This window comes from Tenrec ecaudatus, chromosome 17, assembly GCF_050624435.1.
Source record: "Tenrec ecaudatus isolate mTenEca1 chromosome 17, mTenEca1.hap1, whole genome shotgun sequence".
NCBI lineage: Eukaryota > Metazoa > Chordata > Mammalia > Afrosoricida > Tenrecidae > Tenrec > Tenrec ecaudatus.
The window spans coordinates 80,190,459-80,207,812 of NC_134546.1; the positions used below are offsets into that span (position 1 = coordinate 80,190,459).

Consider the following 17,354-nt stretch of genomic DNA (forward strand, 5'->3'; position numbering starts at 1 on the left):
CAGGGATTCAAACCAGCCAACTGTTCCTCCTGAGCAAGATGACATTGTCTATTCCTGTACATAATTACACTCAGCAGAAGCCTAACAAGCAGTTCTAATCAGTCTTCTAGGGTTCCTATGAGTCAGAGTAGATTTGCTTTTGAAAGAAGAGATTGTTCAGGAAGTGGGTGAGTGGAGTTAAAAAAGCAGCCACCGGGAGTCTGTGGCCATTTCAGTTAAAAGGAGGAATGTCTTTTGGGAACCCTCACCTTTGTGACTATGGAGAATGCAAAAGGCAAGGAGCTGAACTCTGCAGGGAATCCCTCAGAAGAGTGTGTCACTCTCAGCTTTGAACCAGTTTTTAGAACCTGAACTTGTCCCTTGGGCTACGAATGAACCAAGCATGTCGTCAAATGTGCAAAACTGTGCGTCTCAGGTGACTCAACAAAAAAGAATTAAAAAAGAAAAAGAGAATTCGCAAAGCAATGACAACTTGAAATCCCGAAAGAAGATTCCGATTCCTACATTACCATCAAAACTGCTGCCGGTTCATCTGGTTCACCGAGACATCCTGTGGACCTGGTTCCATCAATTAAAGCTGAGCACCAAGGGCCAGCAACTAGATGCATATAAGCGACTGTGTGAACATGCTTACCCGAGTCAAAATCAGAATTTTCCTGCCACAGCAAAGGAAGCCAAGATCCAGACATGGCTAAAAAAATCAAATGTGGCCAAATCAAATCTAGACAGTTTACAGAAAAATGAATATGTATCCTGAAGGGACTTGCCCTCCTGAAGCAACTCCTTCCTCTTCAGGAGGGGTACCTGCCTTTGAATTCGTTCTCCAACAGGACGTCAGTGCAATTGACAATACTGTAATACAGATGACAAGCTCCACCAGTGAGGCTGTGCTGGTCTCCTGGTCAAGAATTGCAGGCAAAGCTGGGAAGGTGGAGGTGGAAGAATCACCACCAGAGACTCATGCAGTCAGGTTGTGTGTGGTACATGGGAGAAGTCTCCCTGCAACCAGAAGAGGCTGGTTTCGATTCCAGTTTCATGCTGGACAAGCCTGGGTCCCTGAGAAACCAGGAAGAGTGAGTGCTTTCTTCTTGATACCTGCCAGTAGTTTTCCACCTCCGCATATGGAAGACAACCTGCTGTGTCCCAAATGTGTCCAGAGGAACTGGGTATTCAAAGAAAGCCTCCACAGTGAGTAGAGTACCCCGGAAAAGGACACTTCCAAGATTGCTGTTAACGATTGTCATCTTGTCCTTCTGGGCTTCCGTCCACGCCCTCCCATGGTCCTGCTCGTGGTGGGCACAGACTGCCGGGGTGGGTGTCCCCTTTTGCAATCTGGACTGTGAAGTCAACCCCAGTTTTGCTTGCTGCTTCCTGAGTTGAGATTCAGAAGACACTGATGTTTAAAAATGTTACAACTTTACAAATTACCATACGTCCCAGCTAATAAAAACATAAATAGTTCAAAGTCCACAAATTCCAACATTTCCTTGACCCTCTGAAGTACACATGGCTTAAGCTGAGCTTTGGTAGAGAGTGCTTCTGATGAGAATGGGTTGTGCCCCAGTTACTGAAGACAAGATTACTAAGTTTGCCTCTGTACTGAACTTTCCTTGCCTGAACACTGACTTTAGGAGCTGTTCCTTTCTAACTGTAAGCTTAATGACTTCAAGAAGTTGAATATTTAAGACAAAAATACATAATATGCTTAAGATAGAAAACATGTTTCCAAAATATCTGTAATTTGGCTCTGGTATCAGTGTTATCACCATTGCTATTACTGGTAGCCATCTTGAAAAAGATTAAGCACGATGCACTGAAGTTATAGATGCTCTTGTGTACTTCATCTTTTGTATGTGTGGGGATCAAATATGTGAATTATTCGCCAGTATTCTTGTAAGGATTAAAGCAACAACCAAAAGAAAAAAGAAGAGATTGTTCATTTTTAGGTCAGTGGCTTGGTTTTCTGATTTTCCCTCAGCCAGAAGAATGTCTGGTGTGTTCCTAGCTCTCAGACCTCACAAGAAAAAACAGTTCATGAATTAGTGGATGACTGTTTAAATCAAACAATACTACTACACTAGAACTCTGATTTTGTAATTTCAAATATTGGAATCTGGGGAGCCAGCTAATTCAATATGCTTGTGGGTCACATCACTCCTATCTCTATCATCCAACTTGATTCAAGAATCAGCTCTGGAGACACTTTGTTGTGGAGCTGTGGTGCCTGTGCCTTAGCACACTGTTCATCACCTCGTGTAACATCCAGGAACACTCATAGGCAAATGCCTGTTGTGGTTTCTTACCTAATGAGACCACCACCATCACCACCCTGCAATCAGGGGATTCCAGAGCCTTCTGAGTCAGGGAGCCTTTGATGCAGAAATGTTTGCCTCCTTTCTCTTCCTCCTCCTGATGGTGCTGGGTCTCCCATCAGGTCAGTGGCAGGGAAATGCAGTGGATCATAGCACATTCAAAGACATATAGAGCCTTTAATGCTTGTTTCCGAAGACTCCAGGGGCCCTCTCCCACATGCAGCTACAGGAGTCAGGTGATCAGGTGGTGAAGCTTCTCAGACCCTCACTCTCACCTCTACCATCACTAGGGACTCTGTCTCCAACACCAGTGCTACTTGGGACTGGATCAGACAGAGCCCTGGGAGAAGCCTGAAGTGGATGTGAAAGACCTTCTATGGGTGAGTGGTTTAGCGAATACACACCATGTCTCAGAGACCATCTAGTCACATCCATGAACCAGTTCTCCCTGCAGCTGAGCTCTGTGACCACTGACAACCACTGTGTAAGGAGATAAGGAGAGGGAAAATCAATGTGACCCCACACACAATTCACCATGCAGGACAGCTGGGGGCTGAACTAAGAGAGCTCTTATACCAGCAGGAGTAGCTCAGACCCGGGAAGAAGAAGCAGGTGGGTGTGTGAGCACAGATGAGATCTTCGGCTGTGTCTTGAGTTTGCTTTGTTCCCACTGCTTAGGAGCAGATTGAGAGGAAACTCCAGTAGAAACTTCCTGAGGAGAGTATGGGGGTGGGGGTAGTTTTGTCACTGTATGCTGAATTTTTTCTTTTCTTTTTAGCTTGAGTAATTTCTCTTAAAATTTGGTCAGTAGTTTCCATGTTCTTAAACATAGACCCTGGGATCTTCTTCAGAATTACATTAAAGTTATAGATTGCTTAGAGTGTGTAACTTTCACGTTAAGGCTTCCTCTTCAGAAACATGACCCGTTATTCTAATTATGGTTGTGTCTTTTGGTATCTTGGAATAATGTTTTCTTATAATTTTCTTTCTACAAGACTTTTGTTTCTCTGCTTGGGCTTACTCCAATTTACTTTATATTTTAGGTGGTTATTGTACATTGTACTATTTTCTGATTTTCTTTTCAGTGCTTTCTCTATCAGTACTTGGGAATCAAACTGATTATCTGTGTTTCCCTTATAACCTGTGAAATTGCTTAACCTTCCAACTGGTTTCAATAATTCTTCTAGTGCTTTTGGGTTTTCTATGTTTAGAGTGTTTTACTTCTTTATTACCATTTTGGATGCATTCATTTACCATTTGTTTATTTATAGTTATAGTTAAATTTGCAGCACGATATGAAATAATATTTGCATTTAATGGTATCCTCATCTGGTTCCAATTTGAAAGGTGAATGCTTGTACTTCCTCTCCATGGAGTGCAATGTTTGACATTGGCATTGTATGTTGCTTTTTAATGTCCTATCAAATCAGTTTGAACTCATAGCAACACTAGAGAAAACAGAATGAAACAGAATCATCCTCACAATTGTCATGTATGAGGCCTTTGTTGCAATACTGTGCCAGTCTATGTTCTTAAAGGTCATCCTTCAAAAAATGACCTTATGCTTTATCAAGCAGGATGTCTTTTTCCAAGTTCTGATTTCCTTGACAGTGTTCAAAGTATTTGAGATCAAGTAATACTATGCTCACTTCTTTCTATTAAGCATCACAAGTGTACATTATCCAATATAGGATTGTTTGTTCCTCTGACAGTCCACCACAGAGTCAAATTGTTCACCAGTATCATGATTCAAATACATTGTTTAATCTTCGATCTTTCTCATTCATTGTCCAACTTTCACATGCATCTGAGACCATTGAAAACTTCATAGCTTGGGGCAGGTGTACTTTAGTCCTCAAAGAGACATTCTTGCTCTTCAGTCTTTAAAGAGGTCTTGTGCTGCAGATTCACTGAAATGCACCATTTGATTGACTGCTGCTTCCTGAACACTGACTGTAGATCTAAGCAAGATGACCTCCATCACAACTTCAATCTTATCTCCACTTACCATATTTTATATTGGTCCCATAGTGAGAAGTTTCATTTTCTTTGCATTGATTTTTAATATAGAGTGAAGGCAGCAATTTCTGAACTTCATCAGTAAGTTTTCAAGTCATGCTATATTGGAACATGTAGTTTTATTTCACCTGCAGATCACAGATTATTAGCGGGGTTTACTACATGCTGATGTTGTGTTTTCCATTTAGTACAGCTTCTCAGGTTATTTTTTCAGTATAGCATGGTGCACAGCGAAACTCTGACGTTTCCAATCATTCTGTTTTGCTGTGAAGCACAATGAACACCCATGGAAGCAACAATCAAGAAACCACACCACAGATGGCATTGAGCAGAGATATGAAAAATAACTTCATGAAAGTGCTTAAAAGGCTTTCCAGAAAATATGGCAATTCTATAACCAACTATTCCAAGAAAATATTTCACACTCAAACAAGGTCAATCTAACAAACAATAATAGCACCAATCAATAATGTGAGTTCATATATTTCAATCTTTACAACTTAAATGTCTCCTTCAGTCAAGTACCATTTCATGTCCTTTGCCCATTTTGAGATTCAAACCTCTGTACATGTTCCACTGTCATTCATGACTGGTATTAAGTGAGATGGCATGAAAAGAAATAGGAGTTAACTCACCAGAAAATATGCAGAGAAATGAGAAAACATCATAGAATAAATATCTATTATTAATTGGGGTTTTAATAAAATCAAAATCTGTTAACATTCTCTATGCTTTCTGTGTCTGCAGTTTCTTTGATTTCTCAATAGATGGAGGCAAATCTCAAGAAAGAGGATGAAATTAGACTTTTTCTTGTCAGTTTCTGAGAAAAGACTGGAGGTTTCTCTGCTTTTTCCTTTTTTTCTTCTGGGGTTTCTAACACACCGATCTCCCCTTCAATTTCCAGGTTAAATTTCAAAACTTGGTGACAAGCATCACTTTTGGGGAAGAGTTCTCTAAAAACGACATATTTGTCCATAGTATTGATTTTCTTTTGGCTATTCTTTGACCTAGTCATCACTTCTTTCTAGTAGTATCATGAGGTTCTAAAAATGTGTAGGCATAAAAGAAGTTTGCAATAGTTATCGTCATTGATTACCTTGGATGTCCTGTGACAGGTTCAGCATCATTATTTGGACCCAGGAGTGATGAATCCCTCACAGACTCATCACATAAAACTTGCTGTCTCATATTTCTTGCACTGGGTCTACCAAAACCTGGAGAAGAGACTGGAGTCGTTATCAATATGTTTTAGTAGAAGAAAATAATTAACCATCACAATTGAGTTGACTCTCAAACACAAAATGCATGTCCACGAAGCAGTTCTCCCTGCAGCTGAGCTCAATGACAACTGAAGGCACAGCATCCATTTCTGTGTGAGAGGAACTGTGAGAGGACTCAGTGCCATCTCATGCACAAGCTTCCCTACAATAATGACATTGGCGTATAGGAACATGTGGGCTGCACAAAGCACAGAGCCAGGCTCCCGGGGCAATGGGAAAAGCATGGGGGCAAGGACCTCTTGTTGGCATCTAGGGCTTCCTTTCCCTCCAAATCATTTTCTCCAAGAATTCTCTCTTCCATAATGTTTATTACAAAGCACATCAACTTCAATATCCATTCATATGTTATATAAATAAACACAATTAAATATGTGGATGCATGCATACATGAACCCTGTGGTGTTGTGGCTTCTCTTTAACCTGTGAACTGAAAGTTCAGAGGTTCAAAACCACCAGCTATTCCACAGGAAACATGGAGCTTTCTGTTCCCATAAAGTGTTACACTTTCAGAAATGCTCAAGTCTGCCCTTTCCTGTAGGGTCGCAATGTGTCTACATTGACTCAATGCAATGAGTGGTGAGAGTGATAAATACATCAATGTATGCAAGTACTGTTGAAATCATTAACATGAATTCAATGGGTTTCATGTCCTTGATGGCTGTTCTGAATTAAAATTAAAACGTAATACTAAAAAGTGTGGAATTCAATAGAAGAGAATGTAGTGGAGAATTCATAACAACAAACATGCAAATTATAGAAACAAAATTATGAAATTAATTACCTCAGTTTCCATCTAATGAAACTAGATAAAGTTGAAGTATGCTATATCATATATTAGTATGGGGAAAATCATAAATAAAGGAACTCAAATAAATGAAATATCAGGAACAAACGAAGTAAGCCAATTAAACAAAAATGATTTGAAAAGATGAAGTTAAATGATAAATATCCGGTTTTCCTGATCATGACAAAAGAAAGAGGGCTGGAATCTCCCAGTTAAGAAAACAGAGCAGAAACACTATTGCGCATGGTATGTGGGTATGTTTTATGAACAACTGCATGCCCACTGTTTAAAAAATCACTGAAATGTGAAAATTCTTGGTAGGTAAGGAAACCAATAATGTTTCCAACAAGAAACAGATAACAGAGCCATCCAGTATATGCACCTGCATCCACATCTTAAGGGGAACAAGTCAGAATGTGCTGTTACCTGTCATGCCACAATGGTTATTGTGTATGTGATATAAAGTTCATAAATGTAAAACTAGTTTTAAAATATATTGATAACATATAACAAGTAAAGCAATGCCTGATAAACAGAGTAAGAGCTCTGTTGTCCTTTGAGAGTGCTTGAGTTTCTGAGTCTGAGGGAGAACTCTTGTTCATATTCTCTACTCCTCTGCTTCTAAATATAAGGGACATGCAAATTCTGCTCTCTACCTGCTGACAAACTGGCCACAGCCCCCGATGTAGGAGATCTCAGAGCATAGTGCCAGTCTCTGGGGTCTCTGCTGTTTCCATTTTTGCACAGGAGCTAGTCCAGAAGACAGATAATGAATATTTCCCCGACTTTGGCTTTCATTTTGGGCATTTTACATGGTAATCATTGTAGACCATGTAGAATGGTCAATTTGATATTACTATAAGTATAACTGTGAGTACATTAGCTTGAATGTGTGTGATCTAATCATGATGCCTCTGTGTTTACAGCTGTCCAGAGTGAGGAATAGCTGGTGGAGTCTGGGGGCGATCTGAGAAAGCCTGGGAGTCTCTGAGACTCTCCTGTGCAGCTTCTGGATTCACCTTCAGTAGCTATGCCATGAGCTGGGTCTGCCAGTATCCAGGGAAGGGCCTGCAGTGGGTCGCAGGCATTAGTAGTACTGGTGGTAGTACATACTATACAGACTCAGTAAAGGGCCAATTCACCATCTCCAGAGACAACGCCAAGAACACGCTGTATCTGCAGATGAACAGCCTGAAAGCTGAGGACACAGCCACGTATTACTGTGCAAGAGACACAGTGAGGTGAGGGGAAGTCAGTGACAGCCCAGACACAAACCTCCCCTGCAGGGAGGAAGCATGTCTCCAGGGGGAGCACAGGCCCCACAGATCACAGGATCAGTCCCAGCAGCACAAGGTGGTTTCATCTTGTGGAGTCTGTCCCATCTCACTGTTCCCCAGGGAATCGCTCTATGTTTATTTCGTGATTATTTATCCGCCCCTGATATCTCCTAATTCAAACATTTTATTTTAAAAATAGAAAACATTCTCACGTACAAAAGAAGCGGTTGTCCGTTATGGGGGGGGGGGGAGACCTTGACAGGCGCCCCCAGCATCAGGTATCTGCTAAAGCCCAAGAAGAGATTTGACAATCAGATGCAGGGAAAATGCAGCCCCTAGCTAGTGCTAATTGTGAAGTGTACACTCATGTCTGAACGGTTAGTTTGAGCGCACCCAGTGATGCCTTAGTACACAGGACTCATGATCTGCTTCTTGTTGCTGTTTGGAGCAATCAAATTGCTTCCAGTCCATAGCGATCCTATGCACAACCGAACCAAACACTGCATGAGCTCTACCACCCTCACAATTTTTCCCAAGTCCGAGTCCATTGATGAAGTCACTGTGTCACTCAATCTCATTGAGAGCCTTCTTTTTAACCACCCATCAACATTATCAAACATGATGTCCTTCTCCAGGCACTGCTCTCTCCTGATAATGTCCAAAGTATGTAACGTGAAGTCTTGTCATCCTCGCTTCCAGGGAGCATTCTGGCCTAACTTCTAAACATACAGATCTGTGTGTCCTTTTAGCAGTCCACGGTATTTTCAATATTCTTCTCCACCACAAAACAAATGCATTGATTCTTCATTTTTCCTTAGTCAATGTCCAACTTTCACAGGCACATGATGCAATGGAGAATATCATGGCTTGGTTCAGGAACACCTTATTCCTCAAAGCAACATCCTTGCTCTTCAGTACTCTAAAGAGGCCTTGTGCACCAGATTTATACAATGATATCTCTTTTGATCTTTGACTGTTGCTTCCAATAGCATTGATTATGGATCCAAATAAGACAAAATCCATGACAACCTCAACCTTTCCTCCATTTATTATGATGTTACCTATTGGTCTAGTTGTGAGTATTTTGGTCTTCCTTATATTGAAGTGTAATCTATACAAAAGACTAACATCCCTGATCTTCGTCAGCAAGCCCTTCAATGCCTCCTCACTTTCATTAAGAATGGTTGTCTCATATGCATACCACAAGTTGTTAATAAGCCTTCATCCAATCCTGATACATTTATTCATACAAACCAGCTACTCCGATGGTTTTCTCAGCATACAGATTAAATAAGTGTGGTGAGAGGATACAACCCTGATTCAATCCTTTACCTGCCATATCTATGCCCACCTGAGGCTCCAGCCCAGTAAATGTGATCTCCTGCTGCTGGGCCTTCTGGGCCAGACCATTTCAATCCTCTGTTAGCAGCTGCACACTAGCCTGGGGGCACCTCCCCTCCTGGGCGTCTCCAATAGGACAAAGTGCTGCCCAATGATCAGTTTGTTTGCATTGATAACGTGGCCCTTGTGGTGGCCTGTTCCCGTTAGGGCAATACCTTGCCCAGTGAACTGGGTGACAGAACACATAACACTTAGTGCCTTGTTCAGGGGTCTTAAAAATCTAGGAGGCAGTCCATGGGCATTGGTTAGCAATGGCAGCCAATACCTGCACATGCCTAATATTCTTCCTCTCTCCTTCCCCTGAACCTGGGCTTCCCAGTCTTTGTCCTTATTGCAAAAGTTTGCTTTGGAACTAGTGGCCATCTCTTTGTGGGTAACTCCCTCTCCCTTTTCTTTTATGTTTTAAATTAAAAATGGCTTCTCTATATACATCAGAAGCCTTCTGGCTGCCAAAACAAAATGAATGACAACAAGTAATACTGTCTGGTCAGAACCTAAGCTGTGAGAGAAACTGTAAGCCCAGGCTCTTGAGTTGAGCTCCTCCAGGTCCTCCACCAATTCTTTAATCATGCTAGAGCCAGGGGATGTTTTTAACCCAATCTTAAATGTATGGAACATATCTTTCAGCTGTTTGTTATCTAATGATATGTTTCACTTAACTCCTTGCAAATGATTTATAATTGGAGTACAAGTAAGGTTACATTATAGGGATAAGGGGTATATAAAAATTTGTAATGTTAGAATCACTATTGAACATCAATTGAGTTTGCAAGTCAACGATCTGATGATCCAGTAATTAAACAGCCTGTAACTGTCCAGTCACTTTTACATAAAGTGTTCAGTTTTTTAATAGTTTGGGAGTGTCTCTCTGGAAACATCAGCAATGTTTGAAATGATTATAAGTCTAAGAAAGGCAAATATAGTTTATTTTATTGTAAATATTGTGTATGTTTAGAAGTAAGCCCAGAATGCTCCATAAAAGCAAGGATGACAAGACTTCACCTTACTTACTTTGGATATATTATCAGCAATTGGAAAGAGGTCTCCACGTCATGCTTTCAGCAACTGCTTCTTCCTGGATCACACTCTCAGCCAAGGAATCTGCCTGTAATTTGTCTTACCTGCTAAGACGCAAAGCCAAAGCCTCTCCCAAGAACAATTAACAATCCGGGATTCGAAACGCCTTTGTGATTGCTGCGCCAGACTTTCTCCTGATCTGCTTTCTCTGTAGGTGCAGAAATCTGTTTATCTGCACTGGTTGTGTTAGCAGCTTTGGGGGCAAAGAAAAAAATGCATTAATAAAGCTAAATGAAGTGCATTCTACATAATTGCCTCTCATCTCATCCGTCTGTGTTAATAATGGAGTTTTTAAGGCACTGTGAACACTTTCAGGGAGTTACTTTGGTTTTGAATGTGTTCAGTTAGATAGGTAACATCATTATGCAAATTCAGACTGCTCTGCGGAGGTCAATATGACCTTTGGTCTGCTCTTGCACTGAGGCATACAAAGCCTGTTCTTTCTCTTTATAAAGGGCCCCTTGGGTCCTTTGACTTCCAAGATAGTTTAATGGGTTCAGGACTTAAAAGAGAAGTCCCAATTAAAAATTTCAATATCCTAGTCCTTGGCAGTCATTTTGGGGAGTGACCTCGATTGGAGAAAGATCTCCATGTTCATTTTTCTGAGGCCTCTTCCCTTATGACTCATAATCTTCACCATGATCTGTGCTATGTAATTTTGTGGAGTGATGGGGCTGGGGCGAGACGAGTGTACAAGAAAATGGAATTTTTTTTATTTTATTTTTGCCCCACAAAGCAACCTTATCAACTTCAAAGTACTTTCCTTTACATGTAATACCTGTAATAACTGTGTACTTTCCTTTATACTTCATAACTCTAAAATTGTATTTCATTCTTGGAAACTTTTTACAAACTCATGTTTGGATGACTGAAAGCACCTCCCTTATTTTTTTTTCTTTCCCCTCACCTCGACTATGTAGTCAAATCCCTGTCTTTTCATGTCCTTCTTCAGTCACAGAAATAAAAAGAATTCACATGGAGCGAGTCCAGGTGAGTAAGGTGTGTGGGGCCAGAGAAGCAGGCTGTTCCCCCCACCAAAACTGCCACGCTGAAATGGGTGCGTGAGCAGGTGCATTGTTGTGATGGCACAATCAGTCCCCTATCTGCCAAGGTTCAGGCCTTTTTTGGTCATAGACTGTTACACAATCTTTTCAGAACTTCTGAATAGAAAGCTTGATTAACAGTCTGATCTGGTTTGATTAACTCCAAGTGCATGATGAGCTGACATTTTCATCCGTTCGGGAAGTTAATGGTCATCCAGAACAAGGTTTGTCATCAATCAACACTTCAACTCTTTTGAAATGAAAAAACCACTCACACACTTGAGTTTTTTCCATAGCACAGCCCGTGAAAGCTGTGTTCAGCATCACAAGAGTGTCTGCAAAATCCCGCCCCACCCCCCGCAGCGCCTAGTGTGAAACAAAATTTCACCCCCACACGGTGTTCTTTTAAATCTGCCATCACACAAAACGAGGCTCCAGTGAAACAGTTTCACAAAAAATTCACTGACCAGAGAGAACTTTCCAAGGCACTTGGAGCACTAACTTTGAGTGATTTTCTTGATGCTAGCCTAGCGGGGTGGTGGGTGGGTACGTGGGGATGTGTACTATGTAAGGTCTGCCCATCAGAGCTTTCCCCATTTTGTTTCGTTTTTTTTTATTGCTACCCCTGTGTACACAATCTAGCGCTCCCACGGTTGCAACAGATTCCTACCCCTACGTTAATAGGGGTAAAAGTCACTACAGGTTTAATTGAAACAAACTACCCTTGAGACCCCATGCACGGTAGGATCTTATCGAGATGCCATACTTTACCCTGGTTAACTTCTTCATTTCCCCCATGCTGAAGCCAGGGGTGGTTAAGGACCATGCTTTTAACATTGTTTATGGATCATAACTGTGATATCCACTCATGAATCTAAAAGTCCTGAAAACCTTTGCCTTCAATTCTCAATTCTATGTAGGGGCGTGCTTGCTTATACAGAACAGCATTCCAAAATACTCCACTAGCTGTGGGCACACTTGACTCCTCAGGTGCTCTTTCTCGAGTAGTATCAGTTTTTATCAATAGGAGTATAAGGAACTAAAAATAATTGACCAATGCAATCACCTTTTAAAATATATAATCTGTGGTATTTCAGATTAAATCATAGTTCAAAATTCACCTTCATAATTCTGCTCAACAAACTCCGTAACAATTTAAACACCCTGAACATTTAGGGTGGATTTCCTAGAAAAGCCGTTTGATCCTTTTGACAGAGGTCCCCAAATACAGGTCGTAATAACTGCTGATGATCCTTCTGGTAAAGGCGAACATCTTTTTGGCTAGTCAAATATATCTTTGAGCTCCATCTGGTGGCAGAACTCAGTGATAGGTTCTGACTGAGGTTCAATGCAGTGTGCACTGGTTGGGTAGGAACTGTGTTCCCCAAGTTTGTAGGGTGGGGCTTGGAGCACGCCCATCTCCCACTTTCCTGGGTGGGTAGTGTTCACTGACAGAACCCCCTCACTGCTGAATTTTGAGTGGCATTCTTTGCTCAATGATTCCCTTTTTGCAGTGGTGGCAAAGTCCAGGTTCTCTTCAACCCAGCTGGGCCCTGACCCAGTGCCACCTTTAGTTGCCTGGAGAATTGATGGGCTTTGCTGGTACTCCCTTTGAAAATGTCAGACCTTTTTACAGTGAAAGCACCCTCCCCCACCTTAGTCTTATTGTAATTATGCCTAGCAGCCCTAGAAAGCCTGCTCTTTGTACCTCGGACGCAAGTCCTGTGCAAATCTTAAGGAAGTCTGAAAGCGTGCTCTGCTCTTTGCTGGGACGGATATCAGCATTATCTTAAGCTAGAGTCTGTATTACACTATCCACCGTGTCTTCATTATTGATGTTCTTATGAAAAGCATCCTGAAAAAGGGACATAAAATCTATATGGGGCCCCTCATTACACAGGCATACAGAAGTGTGGCTGGGCCTCTTCTCCCCAAATGGCATTATGTTTTCCCAGGCCTAGAGACAAACATAACACATCTGTGACATAGCTTATTCAGTAATCTGCATTGCGCTTCCAAGGCGATAACATTCCCAGTCCCCAATATCTGCTCTACCTCTATGTTCAAGTGAGCCTGTGTTTCAGCAATTTCAAATGACCAAATGTGGTATTGTAAGTAATTTTATGGAGAAAGGCAAGACTTGGTTAAAGTGTTCTTTTTGGTGGTGACCAGATACCCAGCCACAGCTATTGACTTAATTATGCTAAACGCAAAGGGGAGTCAGCAACTTGGCCTGCAGCTGCCTGCTGGATGTCTTTCAGCAGCTCAAAGGGAAAGCCACTCTAATGGTGCTCCTCATATCCTTTGGGTTGTCTGCATTAGGCTGTCTTTCAACTACAGGAAGGGGAAAACTAATCTGGCTTCCTCTGTTGGTTTATGGCTTTTGAGCTCCCAGGGCAGCATTACTCAGGGGGTGCAGAGGCTCTGGCCACTAGGTTCTCCTTAGAATCAGATTCGGTTCTTTCAGTCTCTGCTAAAGCTTCCTCAACTATTTCATACTCATTTGGAGTGACTTAGTCTGCTTTCAAGAATGTGGATAACTCACACAAGTCTTTGTACTACACTGTCTAGCCTTCCTTTTGCTCCTCTGTCTGCAGACGTTCCGAAACCATGTTAACTTTTGTCCACACATCCCAGGTCTCCATAACGATATTTCCCCTGCCTGTGTTTTTTACTTAAATTTGTATCAACCTTTTGCCAGATTCCTAGATATCTGCCCCCTCCCCCGCCCCCCATCCCAGGAACCATGGATTATACTTTTCACGACTTGTTGAAAACCCTGCATCCTTTTCTTTGTTACTGCTGCACCTTGCTTGTTTGTTTGTTTAGTAAGTGGGTGACCATAATACCATAAGTTTTTTTTTAATTTGCTTTCATTTTGCCCCATTTTTGTTTAAATTTTTACCAATCCCCCAGCCACATTCTCACTTCAAAACTATTCCCTGAATGCACTCTAGCTTCAGATGGGGTTGCACAAGGATCACATAAATTTGCTCTCTCCTCTCGGAGAGTTTCCTCTAGATCCCTAGCTTAGGGTGCCATTGGTAAGGTCAAGTCTCACAACCAAATGGTTCCTGAGGAGAAATTGTACAATTCAAAAGGAAATAATAAAGGCAGTAGACAAAGCGTGCAAGGGATTACCTCTACCATGAAGTCAGGAACAAGAGAGAGGGAGAGAGAGTTTGTATTCCCAAAAGGTTTAAATAATCTTGGGGCTAGCAAACCTCATCAATCCTATACACAACAACGTGGGTGGTGTCTTGCCCTAGATATTCCTGAGCTCATTGTCGGTGGAACCCAATATGAGTACTGGGGCAGGCAGAGGGGAGTCGACCACCCCTTGATCAGGGAGAAAAATAGAAACATGTCTGCTCCTATATATAAGAGCCTTAGACCACATAAAGACCAGCCATGTGCTTATAAGAAATATTTTATAGTAGCATTGTTGTTGTGAAATATTATGGTGAGATGATATTTAGTTAGGAGGATATTGCTGTTATTAATCTCCAACTCACAAATGTGCAGGCCTTCCATCACCAGCGTTTTAGCTTTCCAGAATCTTCAGAGTACAGGGAACGCTCAGGAGCTCACAGAGAACATATGTACCAAACCTGTTAGGAAAAGATGGGTAATTTCATGAGGTTGACACTTAAGGAGACCCCTACTAACCACTGCTATGAAATTATCTGAGACGACCTTGGCAGTAAAACCAAGAGATGGAGGTGACCTGAACTAGTGTGTAGTTACATCACGGTCTCAAGCTTGAATTTGTCAGAGAAGCACCAAGGGCAGACGGTGTGATGGCAGTTTGGTGAAATGCACATGATCAAGTGATGCTCTGCAAGTGTGCATATGAAGAGGGAACTGACTCAATGATCTCCAAACAAAAAATGCTAGAGTATCCTGTGATTGAACCCCTGGATTTAGTGAAATAAATGCATCTTCATTTCAAAACAATTGCTTATATGCTTCAGCAAATTCTGGCCCAAAGAAGTCCAGGTGACCAACACCTTGTGCTTGGATTTCCCCACTGTAAAATGATATATTTATTTGGAGATATACAGATTTTAATTCACCCGGAAATGAGTGGTGTCAACCTTAATTCTGGAAAAAACGTTTTCAACTTTGTTAGGAGGTAGGAAGCTTAATGGGGATTGAGCTTTAAAACTGCATGTTTACAGATAGTGTCACAGATTCTATAGTCAATAATATGAACAATTTTTCAAAATTAGACAATCCTTGAGTTTAGTGAATAAATGTAAGGTGAGACCAATGAGCAGTCGTGATGGGGCTGTGCCCAGAGCACAAATGGAGAGGCTGTCTCTGGTTGGAGATGCTCACATTTCAATTGAACCAGAGCCCCCTGGGTAAGGGACATTTAAAAGAGTGTCTGCGCTCATTCTCTAAATGTTGAGGATCAGCTGCATGGATGGACCTAATTTTAATGTCTTTTGATTCAAGATGTAAAATACTGTTCTTGGCTCTTATTCGTATTCTGATCCTGTTTTTAAATGATTGTTTTCCATTTACTGCTCTCCTGAATTTTTGCACTTGAAATCATGACCTGGCTGATTTTGCACTCTTGTGGATATTCCAGCAAACAAAATGGGGTGTCTCTATTCAGAATCTTGCATTTTTAGAAGCTACAGAGTTAAATACTGTCTTGCCTGGGGCCCAACTTTTCTAGGTGGCATGTTCTTCCCTGAGACCCTATGCCACTTGAATCTCTTTACTTACACCGAAGTTGACCTCGATCATCAGGCTCAGGGATGGAGTGTGTGTTTTGCATGTAAGAGCGATGGGGTTGGTGATGACCATGGCGCAAGGTAAGAAAAATCCTAGTTGCATAAGATTAGTAGGGGACAATGCCGACTGGAAACATTCTGCCAGAGGCTTCAGGTCATATTGCATAAATAAACTGCAGAGCTAGGAGTGGAGTATGTCCTTTGGACCTAGCGCCTGGTTTACCCTTTCCTTGCCTTCGGAATTTGGACTGAATAGAACCCACCACCACGTGATTCATTTCCTCACTTTCAGAATTTCTGTTGGATTTTGCAGTGATTCTTGGAACTCAGAAGCATGAGGGGATCTCCTCAAGGGAGGAGCGGTGGAAATAGGAACTGAATGGCTTCGTAGAGGAGTTGGACATTTGAGGAATTATCAACCCTAACTCCTTGGGACTAATCTGGTATGCATGCTTCTCAAAGATGTTGCTTCTACTCAAGGAAAATTACCAAGTACTATGAGGAGGTTAATTGGATGTACAGAAAAATAAATAAGGGATCTTGAAGAGTGTGCGGTTTAAAGGTATCTTGGGGTCCAATTTCAAATTAATTGATGGTTTCAACAAACTCTATCCTGCCCACTCTCTAGGGCACAGGACATAGCGTAGCCCAAGGCAGGGCACGGACTATGAGGGGCTGGAGAGAGAGAACACTGAGCTCAGAAATCCTTGGATTTCCTTTGGCCTTTCCCACACACCTCAGTAGGAAGAGGGGAGTCTGAGCTCTATCACTTTCTGTTTATAAGACAAGGGCTCCCTCACTTGCAAATTATTCTCAGGCACTTGGGTACAATTTTACCCTTAGGCTTGGAAAGCTATCGGTTCTCTTCACACTCGGCTGTGAGCCTCTTGGGGATCAGAGCTGCGGTCTAAAGATGCTACTGCTATTTTGTTCTCCTGTCCCTGGTGACAGTTCCCCAAGGTGAGAGATTCAGATATCTGACCTGGGTATATGGGGATGAGTGTGACTTCAAGTGACTGGCAGTTACCATCTGTTTTTGTTTTCAGGCATCCTGTCACAGGTACCACTTCAGGAGACAGGTCCAGGAGTGGTGAAGCTCTCTCAGAAGCTGTCCCTCACCTGCACTGTCTCTGGTGTCTCCATCACAAGCAGTGGTTACTGCTGGAACTGGATTGGCCAGCACGCAGGGAAGGGGCTGCAGTGGATGGGAGAGATATGCTATGAGGGTAGTACATATTATAACCCATCCTTCCAAAGCCGACTCTCCATCACCAGAGACACATCGAAGAATCAGTTCTCCCTGCAGTTGAGCTTCGTGACTGCTGAGGACATGGCCATGTATCACTGTGCAAGGAACACAGTGAAGGGAAGTCTGTGTGAGCCCAGACACAAACCTCTCCTGCAGAGGAGACACTG

The 17,354-nt window shown here is 42.0% G+C and overlaps 1 pseudogene; it reads left to right on the forward strand.

Annotated features, from left to right (window-relative positions):
- Window positions 1–258: 258 nt before the first annotated feature.
- LOC142430535 (developmental pluripotency-associated protein 4 pseudogene) lies at window positions 259–1,196 on the forward strand (annotated as a pseudogene).
- Window positions 1,197–17,354: the final 16,158 nt, after the last annotated feature.